Raw genomic sequence first — 12,177 nt, forward strand, 5'->3', positions numbered from 1 at the left:
GTGTGCCTGCAAAATGCTCCATCAGCTGCTCCTCAGGATAGGTGAGGGCTGGCCCTGGGGATTAGCTGCTGACCTGCCAATCAATCCCTCAGCGGCCAATGAGTGACCTTGTACCCGCCCCTGTGACGTCCGGCGGCCCGGGCCCCCTTCTCAACCGAACCTGCTGAGGCGCAGTCCCCGCCCCAGGGGCGCTGTGATTGGGCCGTTGACGTCAGGGCAGGCGAGCACCGGCCGCCCCATTGGCCAACCGGGCTGTCTGTCAGGGCGTGACCTCCGGCCAGCAGGTTCGGTTACAGTGTGCTGGGGAGTAGTTGTCCTCTGAGGTGATGAAGAGCAAAGAGCGATTGCTGGCCGGGCCGGTGAGTGAAGGAGGGAGTGAGGAAGGAGGGAATGAGGAGGGAGGGAATGAGGAGGGAGGGAATGAGGAGGGAGGGAATGAGGAGGGAGGGAATGAGGAGGGAGGGAATGAGGAGGGAGGGAATGAGGAAGGAGGGAATGAGGAAGGAGGGAGGGAAGGAGGGAGGGAATGAGGAGGGAGGGAATGAGGAGGGAGGGAATGAGGAGGGAGGGAGGGAATGAGGAGGGAGGGAGGGAATGAGGAGGGAGGGAATGAGGAGGGAGGGAATGAGGAGGGAAGGAATGAGGAGGGAAGGAATGGGGAAGGAGGGAGGGAATGAGGAAGGAGGGAGGGAGGGAATGAGGAAGGAGGGAGGGAGGGAATGAGGAAGGAGGGAGGGAGGGAATGAGGAAGGAGGGAGGGAGGGAATGAGGAAGGAGGGAGGGAAGGAGGGAGGGAATGAGGAAGGAGGGAGGGAATGAGGAAGGAGGGAGGGAGGGAGGGAATGAGGAAGGAGGGAGGGAGGGAGGGAATGAGGAGGGAGGGAATGAGGAGGGAGGGAATGAGGAGGGAGGGAGGGAGGGAATGAGGAGGGAGGGAGGGAGGGAATGAGGAAGGAGGGAGGGAGGGAATGAGGAAGGGAGGGAATGAGGAAGGAGGGAGGGAATGAGGAGGGAGGGAGGGAATGAGGAAGGAGGGAAGGAGGGAATGAGGAAGGAGGGAAGGAGGGAATGAGGAAGGAGGGAGGGAGGGAATGAGGAAGGAGGGAGGGAGGGAATGAGGAAGGAGGGAGGGAGGGAATGAGGAAGGAGGGAGGGAGGGAATGAGGAAGGAGGGAGGGAGGGAATGAGGAAGGAGGGAGGGAGGGAATGAGGAAGGAGGGAGGGAATGAGGAGGGAGGGAGGGAATGAGGAGGGAGGGAGGGAATGAGGAGGGAGGGAAGGAAGGAGGGAAGGAGGGAGGGAATGAGGAAGGAGGGAGGGAGTGAGGAAGGAGGGAGGGAGTGAGGAAGGAGGGAGGGAGTGAGGAAGGAGGGAGGGAGTGAGGAAGGAGGGAGGGAATGAGGAAGGAGGGAGGGAATGAGGAAGGAGGGAATGAGGAAGGAGGGAGGGAAGGAGGGAGGGAATGAGGAAGGAGGGAGGGAATGAGGAAGGAGGGAGGGAGTGAGTGAGGAAGGAGGGAGGGAGGGAATGAGGAAGGAGGGAGGGAATGAGGAAGGAGGGAGGGAATGAGGAAGGAGGGAGGGAATGAGGAAGGAGGGAGGGAGTGAGAGGAAGGAGGGAGGGAGTGAGAGGAAGGAGGGAGGGAGTGAGAGGAAGGAGGGAGGGAGTGAGAGGAAGGAGGGAGGGAGTGAGTGAGGAAGGAGGGAGGGAGTGAGTGAGGAAGGAGGGAGGGAGGGAGTGAGTGAGGAAGGAGGGAGGGAGGGAGTGAGGAGGGAGTGAGGAGGGAATGAGGGAATGGTCACAAGAAAGAGGGGAGGGGGAGGAACATTAATCTAAATATAAAAAATAAACAGGCCACCATTTGTAATCAGAGTTGAATCTTACTGGAGGCTGTGTGGGAACTTGGTGTGAGACCCAAATTCTGTTTGGTGGGAGGGAGGGGCAGGGAGATGGGTGGGAGGGGCAGGGAGCTGGTGGGTGGGGGGCAGGGAGATGGGTGAGGGGTGTGGGGGGGCAGGGTGAGGGGTGTGGGGGGGGCAGGGTGAGGGGTGTGGGGGGGCAGGGTGAGGGGGGGCAGGGTGTGGGGGTGGGCAGGGAGAGGGGTGGGGGGGGTGGACAGGGAGAGGGGTGGGGGGGTGGACAGGGAGAGGGGTGGGGGGGTGGACAGGGAGAGGGGTGGACAGGGAGAGGGGTGGGGGGGGTGGACAGGGAGAGGGGTAGAGGGGTGGACAGGGAGAGGGGTGGACAGGGAGAGGGGTGGACAGGGAGAGGGGTGGACAGGGAGAGGGGTGGACAGGGAGAGGGGTGGACAGGGAGAGGGGTGGACAGGGAGAGGGGTGGACAGGGAGAGGGGTGGACAGGGAGAGGGGTGGACAGGGAGAGGGGTGGACAGGGAGAGGGGTGGACAGGGAGAGGGGTGGACAGGGAGAGGGGTGGACAGGGAGAGGGGTGGACAGGGAGAGGGGTGGACAGGGAGAGGGGTGGACAGGGAGAGGGGTGGACAGGGAGAGGGGTGGACAGGGAGAGGGGTGGACAGGGAGAGGGGTGGACAGGGAGAGGGGTGGACAGGGAGAGGGGTGGACAGGGAGAGGGGTGGACAGGGAGAGGGGTGGACAGGGAGAGGGGTGGACAGGGAGAGGGGTGGACAGGGAGAGGGGTGGGGGGTGGACAGGGAGAGGGGTGGGGGGGTGGACAGGGAGATGTGGGGGGGCAGGGAGGGGTGGGGGGCAGGGAGATGGTGGGGGTGGGGGGGTGGACAGGGAGATGTGGGGGGGCAGGGAGGGGTGGGGGGCAGGGAGATGGTGGGGGTGGGGGGGGCAGGGAGATGGTGGGGGTGGGGGGGGCAGGGAGATGGTGGGGGTGGGGGGGGCAGGGAGATGGTGGGGGGGGCAGGGAGATGGTGGGGGTGGGGGGGGCAGGGAGATGGTGGGGGTGGGGGGGGCAGGGAGATGGTGGGGGTGGGGGGGGGCAGGGAGATGGTGGAGGTGCGGGGGGGCAGGGAGATGGTGGGGGTGCGGGGGGGCAGGGAGATGGTGGGGGTGGGGGGGGCAGGGAGATGGTGGGGGTGGGGGGGGCAGGGAGATGGTGGGGGTGGGGGGGGCAGGCAGATGGTGGGGGTGGGGGGGGCAGGGAGATGGTGGGGGTGGGGGGGCAGGGAGATGGTGGGGGTGGGGGGGGCAGGGAGATGGTGGGGGGGGCAGGGAGATGGTGGGGGTGGGGGGGGCAGGGAGATGGTGGGGGTGGGGGGGGCAGGGAGATGGTGGGGGCGGGGGGGGGGGCAGGGAGATGGTGGGGGTGCGGGGGGCAGGGAGATGGTGGGGGTGGGGGGGGCAGGGAGATGGTGGGGGTGGGGGGGGCAGGGAGATGGTGGGGGTGGGGGGGGCAGGGAGATGGTGGGGGTGGGGGTGCAGGGAGATGGTGGGGGTGGGGGGGCAGGGAGATGGGTGGGGGTGGGGGGGCAGGGAGATGGGTGGGGGTGGGGCTGTGGGGGGCAGGGAGATGGGGGGTGGGCAGGGAGATGGGGATGGGGGGTGGGCAGGGAGATGGTGGGGCAGGAAGATGACGGGGTGGGCAGGAGGATGGTGTGGGTGTGGGTGTGGGCAGGAAGATGGTGGGTGCCCTCACCTGCTGCCGATTGGTTGGTTGCCCCTTGAGAGACTGTGTGGTGGCTGACCAATCAGTGTGGTGTTTTTTGAGTGGCGTGCTTTAATTGTCTCACCCCCACGTTCCCCAAACCCCCCCCCTGGGTCACCCAGCAGTAATCTGGCTGAGACCAGCCACTCAAAATCCAGGCTGAATCTGATTTATGGGTGAAAATAATGAACTTGGTACCGCTGAGTGGCTGGGACGGGTGCGTTTTAGTTGGATGCTAGATAAACACAGGAGGAAGAAAGAATTAGAAGGATGTACTGATTAAAAAGGAGTGGGGGGAGTCTTGTGTGGAGCATAAACACCAACGTTGACTTGGGCTGAATGGCCGGTTTCATCCCATAACTTATTTTGGGATCTGTGTCCCTGTCTGCAGTATCGCTTGGATATCCTGCCACTTTGTCTGCTGGTGGACGAGGGATGTCAGTGCTGGGAAATGAAACGCTTTCTCATTTTGTACACCTAGTGTCAGCATTGATCATCACCAGGTTAGGTGCAGAATCGATCTGTGAGAAAGAAATAATGTTTAGTTACATACTACATAATATTTGCAACACAGGAATGTTTTTAGTGCCTTTCAGTCCATCAGGATGTTGTCAACTACTTCACTGCAATTGATTTGTTTTGGGCAGGTATTCCACTGTAATGTTCTAAATGTAGGAATGACCCAGAAACAGCAAAGCAACAACTGTTGGTGTTGATTCAAGGAGAAATGTTGGATCCTGCTATGGGATCTTTTCTGCTCACCTCTTTCAGACCTTGGTTTGGCAATGTAGCACTTCCTCTGCACCACGTCAAGCTGGGATTAGACGCTCAAATCCCTGGAGTGAGACTTGAACCCGTAACACTCTGGCTCCGAGGTAAGAGTGCTACCACTGAACAAAGGAGGGTGGAATTGAACATCTTTTACTCTGCCTAATCAAGCTGGCTGGTGAAGCTGACTGGTTGCAGCACAATTATGGTCTGTTATGTCCATGCTGAATCTTGAACTAATCCCACTGTCTCTTCTCTCTAGCCCCAGTCTTGTATTTCTTTCTGCATGAAATCTCCACCAGTCTTAGTATCATCTGCAAACTTGCTAATCAGGCCACCCATACCTTCGTCCAGATCATTTATGTACATCACAAACAACAGTGGTCCGAGCACGGATCCCTGTGGAACACCACTAGTCACCGTTCTCCATTTTGAGACACTCCCTTCCACCACTACTCTCTGTCTCCTGTTGCCCAGCCAGTTCTTTATCCATCTAGCTAGTACACCCTGAACCCCATACGACTTCCCTTTTTCCATCAACCTGCCATGGGAAACTTTATCAAGCGCCTTACTGAAGTCCATGTATATGACATCTACAGCCCTCTCCTCATCAATTAACGTTGTCACGTCCTCAAAGAATTCTATTAGGTTTGTAAGACATGACCTTCCCTGCACAAAACCATGCTGCCTATCACTGATAAGTCTATTTTCTTCCAAATGCGAATAGATCCTATCCCTCAGTATCTTCTCCAACAGTTTGCCTACCACTGACGTCAAGCTCACAGGTCTATAATTCCCTGGATTATCCCTGCGACCCTTCTTAAACAAAGGGACAACATTAGCAATTCTCCAGTCCTCCGGTACCTCACCCGTGCTCAAGGATGCTGCAAAGATATCTGTTAAGGCCCCAGCTATTTCTTCCCTCGCTTCCCTCAGGAACCTGAGATAGATCCCATCCGGACCTGGGGACTTGTCCACCTTAATGCCTTTTAGAATACCCAAAACGTTCCCCTTCGTTATGCGGACTTGACCTAGAGTATTTAAACATCCATCCTTAGCCTCAACATCCGTCATGTCCCTCTCCTTGGTGAATACCGATGCAAAGTACTCATTAAGAATCTCACCCATTTCCTCTGACTCCACGCATAAATTCCCTGTTTTGACTTTGAGTGGGCCAATCCTTTCTCTAGTTACCCGCTTGCTCCTTCTATACGAATAAAAGGCTTTGGGATTTTCCTTAACCCTGTTAGCCAAAGATATTTCATGACCCCTTTTAGCCCTCTTTATTGCACGTTTGAGATTTGTCCTACTTTCCCGATATTCCTCCAAAGCTTCATCAGATTTAAGTCGCCTAGATCTTATGTATGCTTCCTTTTTCATATTAGCTAGTCTCACAATTCCACCCATCATCCATGGTTCCCTAATCTTACCATTTCTATTCCTCATTTTCACAGGGACATGTCTGTCCTGCACTCTAATCAACCTTTCCTTAAAAGACTCCCACATTTCAAATGTGGATTTACCCTTAAAGAGCTGCTCCCAATCCACATTCCCTAGCTCCTGCCAAATTTTGTTATACTTGGCCTTTCCCCAATTTAGCACTCTTTCTTTAGGACCATTCTCGTCTTTGTCCATGAGTATTCTAAAACTTAGGAATTGTGATCGCTATTCCCAAAGTAATCACCGACTGAAACTTCAACCACCTGGCCGAGATCATTCCCCAATGCCAGGTCCAGTATGGCCCCTTCCCAAGTTGGACTATTTACATACTGCTCTAAAAAACTCTCCTGGATGCCCCTTACAAATTCTGCTCCATCTACGCCTCCAACACTACATGAGTCCCATTCAATACTGGGGAAGTTAAAATCTCCCATCACGACCACCCTATTGCTCCTATATTTTTCTATAATCTGTCTACATATTTGTACCTCTACTTCACGCTCGCTTTTGGGAGACCTGTAGTAAAGTCCCAACAATGTTACTGCACCCTTTCTATTTCTTAGCTCTACCCATATTGCCTCAGTGCTCGAATCCCCCATTGTTACTTCCTTAATCATAGCTGTGATATCATCTCTGACCAGTAATGCAACTCCTCCACCCCTTTTACCTCCCTCTTTGTCCCTCCTGAAGCATCTATACCCTGGGATATTTAGTTGCCAGTTTTGCCTATCCCTCAACCAAGTCTCCGTAATACCAATAACATCATATTCCCAGGTACTAATCCAAGCCCTAAATTCATCTGCCTTACTTGCTACACTTCTCGCATTGAAACAAATGCACCTCAGACCACCTGTCGCTTTGCGTTCATCATCTCTTCCCTGTCTACTCTTCCCCTTAGTCACATTGAGTTTATTATCTAGTACCTTACTGGCTTTAGTTGCTGCCTCTTTACTGACCTCTAACTTCCTAATCTGGTTCCCATCCCCCTGCCACATTAGTTTAAAACCTCCCCAACAGTGTTAGCAAAGCACCCCCTAGGACATTGGTTCAAGTCCTGCCCAAGTGTAGACCATCCGATTTGTAATGGCCCCACCACCCCCAGAACCGGTTCCAATGTCCCAAAAATCTGAATCCCTCCCTCCTGCACCATCTCTCAAGCCACGTATTCATTCTGACTATTCTTGAATTTCTACTCTGACTGTCTCGTGGCACTGTAGCAATCCTGAGATTACTACCTTTGAGGTCCTACTTTTTAATTTATCTCCTAACTCCCTAAATTCTGATTGTAGGACCTCATCCCGTTTTTTACCTATATCGTTGGTGCCTATATGCACCACGACAACTGGCTGTTCACCCTCTCCCTTCAGTATGTCCTGCAGCCGACCTGAGACATCCCTGACCCGTGCACCCGGGAGGCAACATACCATTCGGGAGTCTCGTTTTCAACCACAGAAACACCTGTCTACTCCCCTTACGATTGAATCCTCTGTGACTATAGCCCTGCCAGTCTTTTTCCCGCCCTTCTGTGCAGCAGAGCCAGCCACGGTGCCATGAACCTGGCTACTACTGCCTTCCCCTGGTGAGTCATCTCCCCCAACAGTATCCAAAACGGTATACCTGTTTTGAAGGGAGATGACTGCAGGGGACACCTGCACTGCCTTCCTGCTCTTTCTCTGCCTTTTGGTCACCCATTCCCTGTCTCCCTCACCAACCCTAATCTGTGGTGTGACCAACTCACTGAACGTGTTATCCACAACCTCCTCAGCATCGCGGATGCTCCAAAGTGAGTCCATCCACAGCGCCAGAGCCGTCATGCGGTATAACAGGAGCTGCAGCTGGACACACTTCCCGCACATGAGGGAGTCAGGGGCATTGGCTGCGTCCCTGAACTCCCACATTGAGCATGAGGAGCATCACACGGGTCAGGGATCTCCTGCCATTTTTACACTTTACCTTAACTGATTACAAATATAATATCAAATAATGAATAAGTGAAAGGAATAAGGATTTTACTTACCAATCACAATACTTACCAACCCAGGAAGAGTTAAATTTCTCCCAGCTACTTACCTTCCTGACAGACCCCTGGCCACTGCTCCCGCCGAAAATCTGAAGCTATAACTTGCGGCTAAAATAAAAGAGAGAGCTTACCTGATATTCACTCACCCCCTTAGGTTAGAGGAGGTGGAAGGGTGGGAGACACTACAAGTGTTTAGCAACCGCCCAACTTAAATAGAGGTAAAAATCAAACACTTCAGCACCTACCTGATTCCCAAGCTGCACTTGCTGCGCTCCAGCTCCCTCTCTCTCTCCCGCTCCGAAAACTGAAGGCCGCTGGAACCTGGGGGTAGGTTTAATCACTTACCTGAATCCCAAGCTGCAATCGCTGCGCTCCGGCTCCCTCTCTCCCGCTCCGAAAAATGTTTTCTTGGCTCTATGACTTTAGTTGCTCTTCTGTAATAAGTATCTAAAAAGGTGGCACAGTGGTTAGCACTGCTGCCTTACGGCGCCAAAGACCCGGGTTCGATCCCGGCCCCGGGTCACTGTTCGTGTGGAGTTTGCACATTCACCCCGTGTCTGCACGGGTCTCACTCCCACAACCCAAGATGTGCAGGCTAGGTGGATTGGCCACGCTAAATTGCCTCTAAAATTGGAAAAATGTAAAGTATCCAAAATTGTGCACAATATTCTAATTCTAGAGTACCAAATTTTTGTATAAGTTGATCATTGTTTTTTTACCTGTACTACACTTGTGTCCTTTTTTTGTCAACCCCAAATGCTCCCTGCCTTTTCATGGCTATCCCCTGTGTTTGCACTTTCGGGTATTAGACATAGAACAGTACAGCACAGAACAGGCCCTTCGGCCCTCGATGTTGTGCCGAGCTTTGGCCGAAACCAAGATCAAGCTATCCCACTCCCTATAGATTCTGCGTATTCTGCGTGTTTGAATCACTTGGGTCTTTTACTCATGGATTCGATGGGGAGGAAAGCTCCTTCTTTGTTGTCCCAACAGTGTTCTTCAGGCCCACCTTTAGCAGAGTGTCTGGTGCAGGCAGTTGTCCATGTGCCACAGAGTGCGTCTGTAACCTAATGATGAATTGGGATCATTTGGTCTGTGGGCCCGTGCACAATAGAAACTTTATTGAGCAGAAAGAACTTGCATTTGTGTGGCATCTTTCACAGCCTCAGGACATTCCAACAGCCAATGAAATACTTTAGAGATGTAGTCAAAGTTTATTACAATCCCACCACAATAACAGTGGCTTGGATGCTGGACCAAAAATTTTAGTTTATTTGTAACTCTGTGCGGAAAGAATAATTTGCCCCAGGAGTGAGTGCATGAAGAAATCAAACACATTATTTTTAAAACAAAACTTTATTATGAATTCAATATTTAATTTTTAAATTTTACACCCAAAAATAACAGTTTACAATTGCACCTTAAACATGACTACATTTCCCATTAAACAACAAGAAGATAAACATACAGCTCTCAATCTATCTTGCTGTGGGAGAATTGTGGACTCAGGGTCAGGCAGATCAGAATTCATCTCCTCTCTCTCCAACCTCTCTAACGCTTTTCAAAATGTCTCTTTTTAAAGCTTTTCAAAATAACCTGTCTGAATTCCTTTGCTCCACCCAGCAATTTCCTCATCCCAGGCTGAAAAACAAATGATCTCTGCAGGCTGCAAAGCGCATCAACTCCCCAGGGATCGGTCAAACCACAGTCCATTAGTCCAGACTGAAAAACACATTCCTTTGTCAGTTTCACCTTCTGTCTGCTAAAAGCACCCAGGCGGGCAGAATTTTTTAAAAACGTGACCACTGCAGTCAAACACACTTGCCCTTAAGGCTTTTAACCCTTAAATTGCCCAATACTTAGAATCCAGTATTCGTAAAGTCTTCCAGTCGTCACAAGTTCATCTCCCATTTCACCCTTTCAGCATATCCTTCTATTCCTTTTCCTCTTGTGTTTAACAAACTTTCCCTTAAATAAATTATGTTGTTATTTTGAGGTTGCTGGTTCCTGATTGAATCATAGAATTTACAGTGCAGAAGGAGGCCATTCGGCCCATCGAGTCTGCACCGGCTCTTTGAAAGAGCACCTGACCCAAGCCCACATCTCCACACTTTCCCCATAACCCAGTAACCCCACCCAACACTAAGGGCAATTTTGAACATTTAAGGGCAATTTAGCATGGCCAATCCACCTAACCTGCACATCTTTGGACTGTGGGAGGAAACCGGAGCACCCGGAGGAAACCCACGAACACACTGGGTGAACGTGCAGACTCCGCACTGACAGTGACCCAAGCCGGGAATCGAACCTGGGACCCTGGAGCTGTGAAGCAATTGCGCTAACCACTGTGCTACCGTGCTGCCCTGGTGATGGGTCTTGCAACAACAGTTGGATGTTTCGAGCCAATCCGCTGGGTTAACTAAACAGACAATGTTTAATATGTGATGGCTGATTAATGATGTCGTCAACGTGTTTAACGTTTGGCCACAGCACCGTAAGCCTTGTTAGCAAGTGTAGAATGTGGCCCAAACTCGGTGCTTTGTCTGGACATGAAGCTGTTTCCATGCACAGTGTTTCGCCCTGCTGCCTCACCGCCAGAGATCCGGATTCAATTCCGGCCTCGGGTAAATCTCTGTGTGGTGTTTGCACGTTCTTCCGTGTCTGCGTGGGTTTCCTCCGGGTGCTTCGGTTTCCTCCCACAGTCCAAAGATGTGCAGGTTAGGTGGATTGACTGTGCTAAAATTGCCCCTTAGTGTACAAAGTTGTGTAGGTTAGGTGCAGTTATTGGGATAGGGAGAGTGAGTGGGCTTAGCTAGGGTGCTCATTCTGAGGGTCAGTGCAGACTTGACGGGCCAAATGGCCTCCTTCTGCACTGTAGGGATTCTATGATTCTACTGCCAGCATCGTAATCCCAGATGAGTCCGTTTATACAAGTGTCCTGTAATTACTGACAGTACCTGAGATAATGGTAGCTACCAGCCACAGAAACTAAAAAGGAAAGTTTGTCTTTCATGACCTCGGGACATCCCAAAGCATTTACAGCCAATTAAATACTTGTGAAGTGCAGTCACTGTTGCCGTAACAACTTGCATTCATAGTTACCGTATTTCCCATGGTGCTTTACAGGAGCATGAGACAGAATTTGACGGAGTCACTTGAAGGGGTATTGAGACATGTGACTAGATGCTTGATCAGTGAGGAGTGACTCTGGTGTAAGAGGTGCAGTAATTTAGTGCAGTGAACACTTTGTTGTGATGAATATATTGGGTTCCTCTGACATGTTTGTCACAGTAAGACTGTAGCGTATCCACAGTCATCTTGTATTGAACAACATATTTACTGTGTAAGATATAAAGGGGTCTGCTCCCAGGCTCTCGGGAGGCCGCATTCGGGGTGTCGGACCTGCCGGGGTTGGAAACGGTGCGGAGGCAGATTTTGTAGCCTTCGCCTCGTTGATCGCCCGAAGGCGGATCCTGTTAGGGTGGAGATCAACCTCTCCACCCTGCGCCCAGGCGTGGCGGGGGGACCTGCTGGAATTCTTAACGCTTGAAAAGGTCAAATTTGAACTGAGGGGAAGGATGGAGGGGTTCTACAATTCATGGGCATTATTCATTATGCACTTTCAAGAATTGGATCACATCAAACATTAGGGGGGTTGGGGGCTGGGAGGGTTGGGGGGAGGGGCACGGTGTGTGTTAATGGTGACTATGGGTGATTCCTGATTCCTCTTTGTCATTTGTTAATGTTAACATGCGGGCCAATGTCTGGGGTTTGGGGGGAGGATGGGATCGTTGTTATTGATATGGGGATTGACATTACATTCGTTACTGATTATTGTTTATTGCTGGGTGTAAATTTGGGAGAAAATGTGAAAAAGGAGAATAAAAAATATTTTTTTAAAAAGGGGATCTGCTTCGGAGTCAGTGATCCACCCTGACCAGACCTGCGCTGGAAGATTTCTGACAGCCTCGCGCTTCCCAGGGATACGATTGCCGATGTTGGGGAGGGGTTTCAGCAGCCTGGACCAGGAGAAGGCTTTTGACAGAATATCGCACACCTGCATGGTGGACGTGCTCTCCATATTGGGCTTTGTGGAGGGAATCTGCAACTGGATCCAACTGCTATGCAGTGCAATTTCAATAAATGGATGGGAATCAGTAAATATTCCAATCAAATCTGGAGCCTCATGTGTTGCATGAATCCCTATGCTGAGTCTATCAGGAAGGATTCGGGCATAAGAGGAGTGATAATCCCAGGCAGTGGGGGCGCTTATGACAAAACTTCCTTGTACATGGACAATGTCAACACCTTCTGCT

At 52.1% G+C, this 12,177-nt stretch overlaps 1 protein-coding gene across 4 annotated transcripts in view; it reads left to right on the top strand.

Moving 5' to 3' along the window:
- Window positions 1–271: 271 nt before the first annotated feature.
- miga2 (mitoguardin 2) overlaps window positions 272–12,177 on the top strand; it is a 96,280-nt gene continuing 84,374 nt past the window's right edge. Inside the window, exon 1 of one of the 4 annotated variants that reach the window (XM_072488859.1) lies at window positions 272–359. The gene's annotated coding sequence lies outside the window, so the exon portion shown is untranslated. Of the gene's footprint in view, window positions 360–4,025; window positions 4,137–12,177 lie in introns of those variants that run through there. The other 3 variants (XM_072488862.1, XM_072488858.1, XM_072488860.1) reach the window with 3 other exon arrangements.

The sequence above is a fragment of the Scyliorhinus torazame genome, chromosome 22, assembly GCF_047496885.1.
Source record: "Scyliorhinus torazame isolate Kashiwa2021f chromosome 22, sScyTor2.1, whole genome shotgun sequence".
Taxonomy (NCBI): Eukaryota; Metazoa; Chordata; class Chondrichthyes; order Carcharhiniformes; family Scyliorhinidae; genus Scyliorhinus; species Scyliorhinus torazame.